This window comes from Dasypus novemcinctus, chromosome 23, assembly GCF_030445035.2.
Source record: "Dasypus novemcinctus isolate mDasNov1 chromosome 23, mDasNov1.1.hap2, whole genome shotgun sequence".
Classification (NCBI taxonomy): domain Eukaryota; kingdom Metazoa; phylum Chordata; class Mammalia; order Cingulata; family Dasypodidae; genus Dasypus; species Dasypus novemcinctus.
Window position 1 is genome coordinate 27,062,116 of NC_080695.1, and position 17,433 is coordinate 27,079,548.

Genomic DNA, 17,433 nt, shown 5'->3' on the forward strand with positions numbered 1-17,433 from the left:
TTTGAGAAAGCTGCATTCTATTCCTATCTTGTGGAGTGGTTTATATTGAGAATGGATATTTAATTTGGTCCAATGCCTTTTTTTGCATCAATGGAGAGGATCATGTGGTTTTTCTTCTTTAAATTATTAATGTGGTTTATTACCCTAAATTATTTTCTTCCATTGAAATGCCCTTGCATACCTGGGATGAATCCCACTTGTATGTGGTGCATAATTCTTTTAGTGTGCTTATGGGTTTGGTTTGCAAGAATCTTGAGCAATTTTGGAACTATATTCATTAGAGGTATCAGTCTGTAATTTTCTTTTTTCATAGCTTCTTTATTTGGTTTTGATATTAGAGTGATGTTGGCTTCATAGAATGAGATTGGTAGTGTTCTTTCCTATTCAAATTTTGGAAGGGCTTCAGCAAGATTGGTATTAGATTGTCTTGCAGGGATTGATAGAATTCACCTGTGAAGGCATCTGATCCTGGGTTATTCATCTTCGGGAGGTTTTTGATGACCATTTCAATTACTTTATGTGAATTGCTTCTTGAGGTCTTTTCTTTCTTCTAGGGTCAGTGTTTCTGTGTTTCTCAGAATTTGTCCATTTCAACTACACTGTCTAGTTTTTGCCATAGCATTGTTCATAGTATCCTCTTATGATCTCTCTTATTTCTATAGTATCATAGTATCCTCTTATGATCTCTCTTATTTCTATAGGATCATTGATCATTTCTATAGGATTTCTATAGGATCCTTCCCTCTCTTTTCTGGTTTTATTTACTTGCTTATTCTCTCCTTTTTGTCATTCTACCTAAGGGTTTGTCCATGTTGTAGATCTCTTGAAGAACTAATTTTTGTTTTTGTTGGTTCTTTCTATTGTTTTCTCTTCTCAATTTCATTAATTTCTTCTCTGACCTTTATTATTTCTTTCTTTTGTCCTGGTTAGGGATTAGTTTGCTGTTCTTTTTCTAGTTCTTCCAAGAGCACACTTAGGTCTTTTTCTTCTCTCTTTCTCTCTTAACTTTGAGAAGGTACCAAGAATTGAACAGAGGACTTTATGTATATGTAGCTGTCACTCAACCAGTGAACTACACCTGCTCTGCTATTTTTCTTTTTTGTGTGAAAACATTGAGGGCTAGAAAATTTCCTCTCAGCACTGGCTTTGTGGTGTCCCATAGGTTTTGATATGTTGTGTTGTCTTTTTCATTCATCTCAAGAAAATTACTGAATTCTCATGCAATTTCTTCTTTGACCCACTGATTATTTAAAGTGTATTGATTAATCTCCATGTATTACTTAATTTTCCATTTTTCCATCCATCATTGATTTTCAGCTTCATTTCATTTTGATAAGAGAAAGTATTTTGTATGATTTCAATCATCTTAAAAATTTTGAGGCCTGTCTTGTAATGAAACATATGAACTATCCTGGAGAAGGATCCATGAGCTCTTGAAAAGTATGTATATCATGCTGTTTTGGGATATAATGCTCTATAAATGTCTGTGTACTCTTGTAGAAATGCCTACTTCTCCCTTCAGTTTTGCCAGTGTGTGTCTCATGTATCTTGGGGTAGCCATGTTAAGTGCATAAACATTTATTATAGTTATTTCTAATGGGTGAATTGCTGCTTTTATTAATGTATGATGACCTACTTCATATCAAACTACAGTTTTGCATTAAAAATTTTTTTTTAAATTTAGTATCACCAGTACAGATAAATTTTTGTTGCTGTTTTTGTGGAACATCTTTTTCCATCCTTTCACTTTCAACCTGTTTGTGTCCTTATGTCTGAGGTGATTCTATTATAGACATGATAAGATGGCTGATTTTTAAATCCATTCTTTCAGTCTATGTGTTTTTGTTTTTGACATGAATTATTATTTTTCCCCTGGTAAAAACTTATTAATATTTATTATAAGTATAATACATACTTGTAAAATATTCAAATTTTAAACACACAGAACATAAAATGTGAAAGTCCTTATAATCTCACCTGCCACTGTACATAATATACAACAGTTTGTGAATTTCTCTCAGTTCATACCTAGCGCATAATATATTTTACTTATAAATGTGCAAAAATATGAATTTTTTTTAAAAAAAGGAATATTAATGTTTTTCAACTTGTTTTTTCCCAATTGGAAAAATAGTCTATGTCTGTTGATTGGGGAGTTCAAACCAATAACATTCAATGTTATTACTGTAAAGGCATTACTTACTTCATCCATTTTATCCTTTGGCTTTCTGTTGTCCCATAACTTATTTTTATCTGTCTTCTTACACTTTCATTTACCTTCCTAATAGTCTTCATTTCTACACTCTTCTCCCAGTGTTTCACCTTTGTTTTTCCTTTTAGCCTACAGCACTCACTGTAGTATCTCTTGTAATTCTGGTTTTTGGTAACATACTCTCTGCTTTTGTTTGTCTGGGAAGACTTTAAGCCTCATTTTTGAAGGCCACTGTTGCCAGATACAGAATTCTTGGCTGGTATGTTTTCTCTTTCAGTACCTTAAATATATCATGGCACTGTCGTTTTGCCTCCATACTTTCTGATGAGAGATTGGTGCTTAATCTTGTCGAGCTTCCCTTGTATGTGATTCTTTGCTTTTCTCTTCCTGCTTCAGAATCCTAACTTTCTCACTGATGTTCATCTTTCTGAATAGTAAGGGTATTAGAGAAAATCTGTTTGGATTGATTCTGTTTAGGGTGCATTGTCCTCCTTGGATATTGATATTTATGTTGTTCATAAGTGTTGGGAAGGTTTTGGTCATGATTTCCTCAAATACTCTTTCTGCCTCCTTTTCATTCTTTTCCTTTTCTGGGACACCAATAATGTGTATGTTTGTACATTTCACATTCTAAATCTATTCCCTGAGACTCTCTTCAATGTTTTCCATTCTTTTCACTTTCTATTCTCCTATTCTTTCAAGTGCAGTGGTTCTGTCCTCGGTATCACTAATTCTGTCCTCCATCAATTCAAATCTGCTATAATGTGTCTCTAATTTATTTATTTTCTTTTTCTAGATTTAAATTTTTTTTAAAGTTACATAGACCATACACAATATTACATTGAAAAATATAAGAGGATCCCATATACCCATACTCCCCACCCTGCCCACTCTTCCACATCACCAAATTCTTTCATCAGTGTGGCACATCCATTGCATTTGATGAATATCTTTTGGAGCACTGCTACACAGCATGGTTTATAATTTACATTGCAACTAATATTCTCTCCCAGTTCATTCAGTGGGTTATGGCAGGTTATATGATGTCCTGCACCTGTCACTGCAGTATCATTTAGGACAACTCCAAGTCCTGACAAAGCCCCCAAATCAAACCTCTTCTTCCCTCTCCCTATCCTCAGCAACTCCCATGGCCACTGGCTCCAAATTAATGATACAGTTTCTTATACTGTTAGAGTCATGATAATTCTATAGTAGAATACCAGGAAGTCCACTCTAATCCACATTTTATTCCTCTATCTAAGGCCCCTGGGATGGTGATGCTTACTCCACCTCTATCTCAAGAGGGCTCTCTAGATCCCACATGGGTGATGAATGAAATTCTACTGCTTGCAGTTGTATTCTTTCTCAGTTCCATGGTGTGGTTGTTGACTATCCCCTCCTCCATGAGAGCTGACATGGGCATGTCCAAAAAACCAGATATTAGGTGCTGTAAGTCTGCTGAGGCTCAGGGCCCGGCTGGCACACAGTCACTCCAGAGATTCAAGTTTCCTGAGCATACACCAACCCTAACACCAAGCACAGGTTCAGTAAAAGTGACAGAAGAGGTAAGTGTAGAGAGGTCACATCTCAGGCCAACCCTATCAGACTCAGGAGAAGAAATTCCAAAGTAGGGCTCACTGGAAGGCAATGAACTCCAGAGTCAGCTGTTATGATTGTACAGCCTGGGTTTCTCTGTAACCCTCAGCAGCACCAGTACTTGCATGTTGTACCTACTTTGGCTATCTCTGAGATCCTGCTGAGATGTTCGTATGCGTGTCCCCTCTGATAACCTCCCAACTCACTTTGAAGTCTCTTAGCCATATAAACTCTTTTTTTTTTTTTTTTTTACCATTTCCCCCTTTTAGCCAGTGCCTTTTTCCACTTACATGACCAGCTGATGGTTTGTAGAAATCCCTGAGCATCAGGGAGACTCATCCCTGGGGGTTGTCTCCCATGCTTGGGGGAAGGTCATGCATTTACATGCTGAGTTTGGCTTAGAAAGTGACCATATTTGAACAACATGGAGACTCTTAGGAGGTTACTTTTAGGTACCCTGCAGGTCTAGCCCTAGTTGAAATTTCTGGCACACAGGCTCATAAGCTCATCTGTATCAAGGACCCATCATTGGACTGTCCTTCTTTACTGGCCTTTGCCTTTGTACTTGTGAAACTGATGCTGCTCCATTGAGGAGTGTGACAGAGTTCCCTGGAATGGGAATTCAGTACTCCCCCAGTTGTCATATGAAGCTCTACCCATCATGTCAATACCCAATGAATATCTGAATATATCTTTATACCCTATATGCATGCCCTGCAGAACTCCCTCCCATGCATGTATAAGCCATCAATGACTCCTCCCATCAGTGAGCCTTTCTGAGTTCCAGTCTCTTGGCTTACATGGACTTCAGACTCAATATATCAACATCAACCTTACAGGAATTTCCATGCTGCCACCATCCATTCACATTTCGGACTTGCCAGCCAGCACAAACTAGTGAGCTAATAAGTTAAAATAAATCAGATAGATAGACAGATAGATAGATAGATAGATAGATCTTTACGTTTCCTTCTCTTGAGAGCCTTGATTGATGCAGTGACCTTAGAGATGTCCTCCATCTGTATCTCAGTTTCTTTCCTGACCAATGAGGACAATGGGACTTCACAAGTGGTCCTTAGCTAAGCCTGAAGCCTTTAACTAATGGAGGATGCACCTCGAACCTCCTAGGCACTTCTCACAGCCTCTTAATAAACACCCAAGAATTACTGCCTGAGTGCATCCACTCCTTCCCAGGGATTTATCACACTGACAGGAAATTGGTCACAACCCGAAAAGGCCACACATCCTCTTCCCTGGCTGCCTCTAGTAGCTCCAAAAGGGCAGAGACCCTCAGAGCTTCCTCAAAAGCACTGGGCAGGCAGTCCCTCAGGGGTCTATTGGGTGGGGCACTCTAAGTCCGGGCACCCACATTCTGGCAGAACAACCACACAGAGGCCCAAGGACACTCAGAGGTGCAGAGGCCAGGGCTGATAGCTTCCAAGCAGAAATCAATCAAGTGTTTTCTGAAGCTTTCAGTGCTGAAGGAAATGGGAGGCAAGTGGAGAAGGGCTGTGCTCTGGGGAGGGGTTCAGGCAGCAGGACAACAATACTAGAGAAAGGACATGGGATTTGTATTCTTCTGTTTTTTTCATAGCTGCCAATCTTATGGGAGTAAGATGGTATCTCATTGTAGTTGATTTGCATTTCCCTGATAGCTAGAGATTTGGAGCATTTTTTCATGTGCTTTTTAGCCATTTGTATTTCTTCTTTGGAGAAGTGTCTGTTTAAATCTTTTTCCCAATTTTTAAATGGGTTGTTTATCTTTTTATTTTCAAGTTATAGGAGTTCTTTATATATGCAAGTTATGTTTCTTATCAGATATATGGTTGCCAAATATTTTCTCCCACTGTGTGGGCTCCCTTTTTACTTTCTTGACAAACTCCTTTGAGGTGCAGAAGGCTTTAATTTTGAGGAAGTCCCATTTATCTATTAGTTCTTTTGCTGCTCGTGCTTTTGGTGAGATATTCATAAATCCATTTCCTATTACAAGGTCCTGTAGATGTTTCCCTACACTGCTTTCTAAGGTTTTTATGGTCTTGGCTCTTATATTTAGGTCTTTGATCCATCTTGAGTTGATCTTTGTATAAGGTGTGAGATGGTAATCCTCTTTCTTTTTTTTTTTTTTTAGCTTCTTTTTTTAATTTTTTTTATTTTTTATTTTATTGACTTTGTAATAATATTACATTAAAAATATATATGTGAGGTCCCATTCAACCCCACCCCCCCCACCCCCCCTCTCCCCCCCCAACAACACTCATTCCCATCATCATGACACATCCATTGGATTTGGTAAGTACATCTTTGGGCACCTCTGCACCTCATAGACAATGGTTCACATCATGGCCCATACTCTCCTCCATTCCATCCAGTGGGCCCTGTGAGGATTTACAATGTCCGGTGATAACCTCTGAAGCACCATCCAGGGCAGCTCCATGTCCCAAAGATGCCTTCACCACTCATCTCTTCCTGCCTTTCCCCATACCCATCGTCCACCATGTCCACTTTTCCCAATCCAATGCCACCTCTTCTATGTGGACATTGGATTGTAATCCTCTTTCATTCTTCTACATATGGCTATCCAGTTCTCCAGACACCATTTGTTGAATAGGCCACTCTCTCCCAGTTGAGAGGGTTTGGTGGCTTTATCGAATATTATATGGCTATATATATGAGGATCTATATCAGAACTCTCAATTCGGTTCCACTGGTCTGTGTGTCTCTCTTATGCCAATACCATGCTGTTTTCACTACTGTAGCTTTGTAGTATGTTTTGAAGTCAGGTAGTGTGATTCCTCCAATTTCGTTTTTCTTTTTCAATATGTCTTTGGCTATTCGGGGCCTCTTTCCTTTCCATATAAACTTCATAGTTAGTTTTTCTAGTTCCTTAAAGAAGGCTGTGTTGATTTTTATTGGGATTGCATTGAATGTGTAGATCAGTTTTGGTAGGATAGACATCTTGATAATATTCAGTCTTCCTATCCATGAACAAGGAATATTCTTCCATTTATTTAGGTCTTCTTTGATTTCTTTGAACAGTCTTGTATAGTTCTCGGTGTATAAGTTTTTTATGTCTTTAGTTAGATTTATTCCTAAGTATTTGATTTTTTTATTTACTATTGTGAATGGTATTTGTTTCTTGATTTCCTCCTGATCTTGCTCATTATTGGTGTACAGAAATGCTACTGATTTTTACACATTGATCTTATAACCTGCGACTTTACTAAACTCATTTATGAGTTCTAGAAGCTTTGTTGTAGACCTCTCAGGGTTTTCTATGTATAGGATCATGTCATCTGCAAGTAATGAAATTTTGACTTCTTCCTTTCCAATATGAATGCCTTTTATATCTGGTTCTTGCCTCAGTGCTCAAGCAAGTACTTCTGAGACAATGTAAATAGAAGAGGAGACAATGGGCATCCTTGTCTTGTTCCTGAGTTTAGAGGGAAGGATAGGTCTCAATGAATTCTAACCACCAACCTGCTGAAAAGCAGAAATTTGGGTCTTCTTGTGGGGTCACTCAAAGAATGCAAAGTGTGGGATGTCTGTTTTACTCCTGACAAAAATTTGCATATACACAACTGAAATATTCTTCCACCCAAAACATGCAAAGTCTCTATGTTTGTTGTATGGGCATTTAAAACAACTAGGGGTCAGCAAACAAAGAAAAAAAAAGTGTGAGCATGTCCAAATGTAATGCAAACATGGTGCTTTCAAATAAACCATGTTATCATCAAAATATCTTGGGATCTTTATTATAAGTGGATTCTTGAGAAATTCAAGCACATTGAAATATATGAACCTGAAGAAAATGTTCCACTTGACCGAGTGATGTAAGTTTGTCAAAACCTAAATGAATTTTGATAAATAATTTAGTTGTGTTTTTGAAATTTTTAATTGGATCTAGAAAGTTGGATTTGTACAATATTGCAGCAATATTTACCTATATTTCGCCAAAGGTTTAAGAAGCTCGGATGCAATATTATAGCTGCCTGTGTCATATGGTGGAATATCGAACACTAATACCAATGGAAGGATTAAGAGTTAAAGTAAGTTAATATGTGAATATGATTAAGCATTGTTTTTCTCCTCATTTTTCCAGTAATAAGGAAAATAAAACTCAATGAATGATTTAGAGTTATTGAAATGATTTGTGCTACATCTCTTGGCACTACTCCATTACTGATTTGTTTGGCTAAATATCTTGAGTATTACTCATGACTAGAAATTATAAATATCTTAAGCATGTAAGAAGTGTTCTTGCTATATAGATGAGGAAGCTGGGATTTCATTTACTTTGCTGCACACTAGAACTCAGGTGATTTCCCTTTAAGCTGCTGCCTCCAGAAAGAAAAAATTTAATTGTCTTTAATTTGAAAAAGTATTTGTTTAATACTTGATTTCCGTTTGGTTCAAATAATTATATGCCCTCACTTGTAAATATTCAATAAAATGTTTTTGAGAAAAAAAAATTACTATGTCATTTAACTAACCTGTGTTCATCTGCATATTTTTATGAACACTAGGGGAACAACTGAGTTAGTTGATGGAATTAGATGAGAAAAAGCGATCTAGATAGAACTTTTAGAAGTAATGCTTCCACAACCTCTTGAGCTATCTTTTTTCATTTATTTCTTAATTTGAAATAAGCTTTGAATGAAAAAAGAATAAAAGGAAAATGGAGACTATAAATTTTGGCACTCTACTTTAATTGAAACACATAGTGTGGCATTGATTCATCCTTCACCAGTAAGTATTTATTGACCACCTATGATGCTCACTGCACTTTTTGAGGGTGTAAGGATACAGCAGTGTGTGATCCTAACCAGGGAATTTACATTCCACTGTGGGAAGAGAGTCAATAAGGAAAGCAATAAAGAATGTGGAATGTATGTCATGTTGTTAAAAGGCATAAAGGAAATAATGCAGAAGGAGAATAAGAAGTTCTGAGGGAGGGGGAGTGCAGGTTTGCAGAAAGCAGTCTTAAAGTCCTCCTTCAGAAGATAGCATTTGTCCTAAAGTGGAGAATGATGAAGCCAAGCACCTCTTTGTGTTTTGTTTTTTTTGTTTTTGTTTTTAATTTTTTAATTCATTTTGTAAAAATATTACATTCAAAAAATATGAGGTCCCATTCAACCCCACCCCCCCACCCCATCAACCCCCCCCCTCCAGCAACACTCTCTCCCATCATCATGACATATCCATTGCATTTGGTAAGTATATCTCTGGGCATCGCTGCACCTCATGGTCAATGGTCCACATCATAGCCCATACTCTCCCACATTCCATCCACGTTCCATCTCCCACGTCCTGGGAGGATCTACAATGTCCAGTAATTGTCCCTGAAGCACCACCCAGGACAACTCCAAGTCCCAAAAACGCCTCCACATCTCATATCTTCCTCCCATTCCCTGCACCCATCAGCCACCATGGCCACTTTTCCCACACCAATGCCACATTTTCTCTGTGGACCTTGGATTGGTTGTGTCCATTGCACCTCTATGTCAAGAGGAGGCTTAGATTCCACATGGATACTGGATGCAATCCTCCTGCTTTCAGTTGTAGGCACTCTAGGCTCCATGGTGTGGTGGTTGACATTCTTCAACTCAATGTTAGCTGAGTGGGGTAAGTCCAATAAATCAGAGTGTAGGAGTTGAAGTCTGTTGAGGCTCAGGTCTTGGCTATCATATTGTCAGTCCAGAGATTCAAATCCCCTAGATATATCTTAAACCCCAGCACCAACTACAATTCCAGTAAAGTAGCATGAAAGCCTTGTGAAAAGAGATCCCATCTGTGTCCAGCTCCATCACGCAGAAACACCAGCTCCACAGAAGGGCCAACTGACATGGCAGTGAACCCCATCTGCCATGACCATAGAACCTGTGGGTCTCTTTAGCCCTCAAAAGAACCAATACCTGGGGTTGTATCTACTTTATCTGTCTCTGAGACTCTGCTCAGGTGTCAAGCACCTCTTTGAAGGGAAAACATTCCAGGGAGCAGGAGACAGATCAGTCAGCAGGAGAGTGTTGGTGTTTGCCAGGAAGGAAAGGGAGGCCAGTGTGCAGGAGCAGCAGGAGGGAGGGGGAGATAGCAGATTGACAGGGAGGAGTTCATGACCAACATAATGTCTTAGGCCTTTACTGTGAACATGATGGGTTATGATCACACAAGGTGTGGTACATCATAGCCATTATGAGAGCAAGCCTGAAAAATAACTCAGCTAGACTGGAAATAGCAGTATTAACTCAGGACCCTCATTCAAAGAGCATCATATGGCAAAGCTTAAGTTGCCTCCTCTTGATTTCATCACCTGTTATAGGTTGAATTGAGTCCCCACAAGGATATGATGAATCCTAATAACCAGTGTCCCAGAACGTGAATGTATAAGGAAATAGGGTTATTACAAATGCAATTAATCAAGGAGAGGTCCTACTGAATGGAGTTTCCCTTAAATATATCTGTTATCATCTCAGCTGTAAAACAAACTCCTTGCACCTCCACAATTCCATGATTTTTCTTGGGAATCACGTGCTGGGCATTAATTCAGATGAGCTAAAAGTCTGTCTTCCACAAATCACTCAGAAACCATCAATGGCTTCTCCCCACTGGGCATCTGTTCACCAACTGACATCAGATCACACATTTTGGATGGTTATGGCTGACATATCCAGAAGCCTATCTGTCATAAGTCAGAGGCAGGACATTCTCAGAGGGAATGTTTTCTGTGGAAATGGCTGCCAGTCAGAGCACACGCTGGCCTTAAGAGCTGACCTTCACTTTCTGAAGTTGCCTTCCTTAATGTCCTAGTAGTATCTCTCCACTGACTCCTTAAGTGCCTTTGTTTCATGTGGGTCCTGCTGTGATCTGTACTACATTTGCATAGTTGACAAAGGTTACAGGTACATGAGTATCCAGGGCAGTGGGGGGGGGGGGGTCATGTCCCCTTGGCCCTGGGCACATCCTTTCTTGATACCCACCTCTTGTGAATGACTACTAAGAGCAGGGGCCTGCTTTGTGCCTCCAGGCAGCAATCCTGCCCATGGCCCTAGGCAGATGGGTGCCATGGCCCCATCTGCCCAGAAGGGCACTGGGGCTGCTGATGCTCAAATGGGGGCAAGTGTCCACTCCGGTTGTCCCAGCACTGAGATGCTGTGACTCTGGAAACAAGACTGTTAGATCAAATCCCCCTTTCCACTCCCACCAGTCAGGTCCCTGATGAATTTACCCAGTCTCAAAGCCCTGTGTGATCTGTTCAGATGCCCCCTTGAATGTTCCCTACACTCTGCACCCCCACAAAAACCTCATTCACTCTTGCCAACCTCACTGCCCTTGCCAACCTCACTGCCCCAGTGGCTCAATGGCCCTCCCCCAGCCCCATGCCCACACTATTCTCACCCTTGTGGTTGTACTCTGAGGCCATTATCTGGAAACTCTGGTTCAAAGCACAGGTTTGGGGGTTTGGACCTACCAATGGACCTTGTAAGAGCCCATAAAAGGCAACTTAAAGTGGTGTCTTCTCAAATCCTCAGTTTCCTTGAAGGCAAAGTAGGTGAGTGACCTGACCTCATGAGGGTATGTAGAGTAAAGCTGGCCAGGTAAGGGCCAGAAAGGCCTGGATTCAGGAGGTGTCCTGACCCAGGGATTCCACCCCAGAACCAGCCCCCAAGTGTCAACTCAGGAACAGGAATGACTCAGAGCAGTGATTCTGAGTCCCACCCTTGAGCCGGAGCCTATTGCCCAAAGCTGGGGGAACTTGAGGGCAGAGATTACTGCTCATATACAAAATGGGAAAAAGCAGTGGACCAGGAAGGGCTCTCTGAAACAAGAATTGCCTCTGCACTCCACACTACCCATGGGGATTGCCTCTTCCCATGGCCATCTCTACCCCTGTTATACCAGTTGGAATGTAGGAAGGTGGTGGGGGTGAATGGGAGGGGGCCAGGGGTTCCCTGCTCCTTGCCTTCTGGCCATAAGCTATCTGCAGGTACCCAGAGTTGGTGGGTGGTTGGCGGGACAGTAAGAGCTGCAGCAACTCCAGGAAAACACCTCATCAGGGACTATCTGCTGCAAACTCCTCTAGGTAGGAATGAATCCTAGATCCTGGTCCCTCCTAGATACATCCGGATGTGCTAGGTCTGCCTGGTCCATTTCAATGGACTCTAACCACAAACCTGCTGATGAGCCATGAATTTTGTGGTCCTTGTGGGGTCAAAGAATGCAAAGTTTGGGGTGTGTAGCAGTTTAATATTGTTCATGAATTCCAAAAATAGATATTTCATTATATTTGTGAACTGGTTTTTTTCCTCTGGTCATATTATATTATACTGGACTCAGTTGTTTCACTTTCACTTGAATTAATAATGATTAGGCTTTGATGGGGCCACATAGATAGGTTGCTGAGTCCCCAACCACCAAGGGGGTGGGGACTCAGAAAAAAGCACTGTGAAGAAGGGAGTTTGGAGTTGTTGAACTGTAGCCTGAGAAAGTAAATACACAGGAGAAGAACACAGGGGAATACAGACAGCTCTGTAGACACAGCAGAGCTATGAAAAGAGATGAGCCTAATAGCCTATGGTTGCAGCAGATACTGAAGAGAAATGAGCCCTTGGGAGAGAGACGAGTCTTATGCAGCTGATAACTTAGATTGAAAGGAGCTGAGACCACAAAGCCTAAGGAAGAATGAAGACTGGACCCTTGTAGGCACTGCCCACTATCTTGCTCCAACACGTGGCCAATGATTCTGAGTAGGAAGTATCTCTTATGGAACTTTGAGTTCAGATTAAGTTAATGAGATGTGTAAGGAGTAGGATCACAATAGCTTAGTAAAATAACTAGAGTGAAAGATAAAAGCAACAATTCAAAATGTAAGGGAAGAAATTAAGGCACAAATAATTTCATCTCAGTGTTATTGACAATAGTGAAAAATTTGAAATAAGTATCACCCAATAAGGGAATGGCAAAATAACCAATGGTATAATATAATAGAAAAAATACAGCTATTAAATTATCCTTGTGATAATCATAATGGAAGTAAATTGGCATAAAGCCTGCTTATCATTGTGAGAAGTGAAAATTCAGGAAATCCTCTATATACTTTTTCCATTAAAAAATTTATTGGAGTATATCACTCACACATAAACATACATAAACAGGGAAACGGACTTTGGCCCAGTGGTTAGGGCATCCGTCTACCATATGGGAGGTCCGCGGTTCAAACCCCGGGCCTCCTTGACCCGTGTGGAGCTGGCCATGCGCAGTGCTGATGCGCGCAAGGAGTGCCATGCCACGCAAGGGTGTCCCCTGCGTGGGGGGAGCCCCATGTGCAAGGAGTGCACCCGTGAGGAAAGCCACCCAGCGTGAAAAGAAAGTGCAGCCTGCCCAGGAATGGCACCGCCCACACTTCCCGTGCCGCTGACGACAACAGAAGCGGACAAAGAAACAAGACGCAGAAAATAGACACCAAGAACAGACAACCAGGGGAGGGGGGGGGAATTAAAATAAATAAATAAATCTTAAAAAAAAATACATAAACAATAAGTATGTAGTAATAGTTGTGAACTTAACAAAACAAACACACATAGCATCATACAGGTCTCTCATAACTTACCCTACCACCAATACCTTGCATTGTTGTTAAACATTTTTCACTAATGATTAAAGAACAATGTCAATATATTTCTACTAAAGAAAAGTATGTTCCCCCAACCCACCCTATTATTATTATTATCTTTATATCATTTATATATGAACATACATAAACAATAAGTGTATAGTAAAACTTATGGATTTACAAAGCAAACATGCGTAATATTATACAGGGATCCCTTACATCAACCCTCCACTGACACCTTGCATTGTGTTGAGACATTTGTTATAGATTATGAAAGAATATTGTCAAAATCTTATTAGTAATTATAGTCCTTATCTTACATTTGGTGTATTTTCCCCCCACCCTATTAGTAATTTTTAACATTTTTTATGACAGAAGTTGTAAACTTATAAAACCATCATGCATGTGTGCAGAATTCCCAAACAACATACATCTATTAACACACTGCTCTGTGGTGGAACATTCATTACAGATAAAATAATATCATCTGATTGTTACCATGTCCTCAGTGTATGTTTGGCACAGATTCTCCACATTGCCCCATTATCAACACAATACATCTCTGGCATAGATGCAAACATATTACATTAATACTGCTAACCACAGTTCAGATGTCACTCCAGTTGTGTTTTTCCCATGCTTTGCCCCATTCCCACCACCCTGCAGTAGTGGTGTACATTTGCTCTAGTTCACAAAGGACACTTTTGCATCTGTACTATCAACCACAATTCTCATCCACTTTGGAGTTTACTGTGCTATTCAATTCCTAGATTATTCTCTAGCATTTTGTCAATTGGTATTTATATCCCTAGACTACCATTTTCAGTCACATCCCCATTTATAAACTAGCTGTTACTATTTGTTACCATCCACTCTATACATTTCCACACTTTTACATTAAGGCTAATTAAAACTTCTATATACATTAAACATCAGTAGTCCATCTCAGTCCTCCTCTTATCTCTGTAAGAATCCACCACCTATCACAGGGCTTGAAGGTATTTTCCAACAATTCTTTCTAGAAGCTTTATGGTTCTTGCTTTTATGTTTATGTTTTTGATCCATTTTGAGTTAATTTTTAGATAAGGTGTGTCATAGGGGTCCTCCTTCCTTCTTTTGGCTATGGATATCCAGTTCTTTTAGCACCATTTGTTGAATGGACTGTTCTGCCCGAGCTGTGTGAGTTTGACAGGCTATAAATACATTATCTTCCCCCACTTTGGGACATGACTCCTGGGGATGAGCCTCCCTGGAACCGAGGGATTACTACCCATCACTAACTGGTGATGCAAGTAGAAAAAGACCTTGAATAAAAGGAGAAAATGATAAAGAAAAATGAGTATATATGGCTAAGAGCCTTCAAAAAAGAGGAGGTCATCAGAGAGGTCATGCTTACACACACCTCAGCAGTATCCCAGAGAGCCGAAGTATTTACAACCCTAGGTACTGGTGCTCCTGACAGCTATGGAGACACACAGGTTGTATGATCACAAGAGTTGGCTCTGGAGTTCAGTACCTTGTCAGTGGGCCATACTTTGGAATTTGTGTACATGAGGATGATGGAGTTGGATTCAGATGTGACCTTTCTACACATGCTTCTTCTGTCACTTTTACCGAACCTCTGGTTGGTGCTGGGGTTGGTGAAACCCAGGAGATTTCAATCTCTGGACTGGCCATGTGCCAGCTGGGCCCTGAGCCTCAGCAGAGTTGCAGCTCCTACTCTCCAGTTTGTTGGACTTGCACAGGTTCACTAACAGGGAGGTGAAGATGGTCAACCACCACATCTGGGAACTGAGAGTGCCTACAACTCCAAGGAGATTCATACCCATCAACCATGTGATATCTAAGCCCCCTCTATATATAGAGGTGCAGTGGACATCATCAGCCCAGGGTCCACAGGATGGAGGAATAAAATATGGATTATAGTGAACTTAATGGTATTCTACTATAGACTTATTGTGACTAGTAATGGAAGAAACTGTACCACTGATCTGGAGAAAGTGGCCACAGTAGTTGCTGAGGGCAGGGAGAGAGAAGAAGAGATGAGATGTGGGGGCATTTTTGGGACTTGGAGTTGTCCTAAATGATATTGCAGGGACAGATACGGGTCATTATATATCCTGCCATAACCCACTGAATGGACTGGGGGGGAGTGTAAACTACAATGTAAACTATAACCCATGCAGTGCAGCAGTGTTCTAAAATGTATTCACCCAATGAAATGAATGTTGCACAATGTTGAAAGATGTTGTTGATGTGGGAAGAGTGAGGGGGAGTGGTGTGTGGGTTGTGGGGGAACCACTTATATATTTTTTTTCTTTTAAAGATTTATTTTAATTATTTATTCCCTCCCACCTCTCCCCCCCCCACTGTCTGTTCTCTGTGTCCATTAACTGTGTGCTCTTCTGTGTCCCCTTGCATTCTTGTCAGGTGGCAGCAGGAATCTGTGGCTCTTTTTGTTGCATCAGCTCTCTGTGTGTGCAGCGCCATCCTGGGTGGGCTGTACTTTTTTCACATGGGGTAGCTCTCCTTGCAGGGTGAACTCCTTATATGTGGGACACCCCTATGTGGGGGGCATCCATGTGGTACAGCATTCTTTGCACATGGCAGCACTGCATGTGGCCCAGCTTATTACATGGGTCAGGAGGCCCTCAGTATTGAACCCTGGACCTCCTATATGGTAGGCTGATGCTCTATCAGTTGAGCCACATCTCCTTCCCTCTTACATTTTTTAATGTAACATTTTTGTGATCTGTGTACCTTAAAAAAGACAATTTAATGTTTAAAAAAAAATCACTTGACCATTCATGTGAGGGTCTGTTTCTGAACAAAAAATTTGGTTCTATTGGTCTATGTGTCTGTGTTTATGCCAGTGCCATGCTGTTTTTTATCAGTATAGCTATGTAACATAATTTAAAGTCTGGAGATGAGAGTTTGCTTTTTCTTTTTAAGATGTTTCTGGCTCTTCCAGACCTGTGTCCCTTTCAAATAAATTTGATAATCTTGTTTTCAATTTTAAAAAATGCTGGTGGAATTTTTATTGGGATTGCATTGATTCTGTGTACCAATTTGAGTAGAATGGATGTCTTTATGATATTTGTCTTCCAATCCATGAACATGAATGTTCTTCCAGTTAGTAGGCCTTTTTAATTTTTTTTTTTAACATTGAGTTGCAGTTTTCTGAATACACGTGCTTTACATCACAGGTTAAGTTTATTCCTTTGAGTTTTATCTGTCATATTTTATTTTCTCCTCTCTTCTGGCAATTTTGGTTACTTTTATTGACATAATCTTCATTTCTAGACCCTCTTCAAGGCCTTTCTCTCCAGTGTTTTCTTTCAGGCTGTAGCACACCCCTTACCATTAACTGAAAATCTGGTTTCTTCATTAGATATCCTTTAGTTTCTGTTTAGCTGTGAATATTCTAATCTCACCTTCATTTCTGAAAGACAATCTTGCCGGATATAAGATTATTGACTGGACATTTTTCTCTTGTAGTATCTTAAGTATATCATACCACTGTCTTCTTGCCTCCATAGTTTCTGGTGAGAAATCAGCACTTGATTTTATTGGACATCCCTTATATGTTATGCATTGCTTTTCTCTTGCTGTTCTCAGAATAAAATTTTTCTTTGGCACTTGACATTCTGATTAGAATGTGTCTCAGAGTTGGTCTATTCAGATTTTGCTTGAGTGCTTCTAAACTGAAACATGCTTGGAAGTTTGGGGTTATGAAGACCTCAGGTGGCACCAAGCAGGGGACAACACCAGGCCACAAGTCTGGGTTTTAGGGAAAGACAAATTTTGTGGGAACAATGGATACGATGCCATATAGAATGAGAAAGTTTGGAGGGTTTTACACCCAAGTGGTGTAAAAGTGGTGTAAATTATTCACTGAATAATTTAAAACCCTCCTACTGTGGACTTAGAAATGAGAACAATGTGGGAACTGACTTCCATGATCACAAACCCTGGACTCAGCCCGGATTTGAGTTGTGACCCACCATGCTCTCACCCT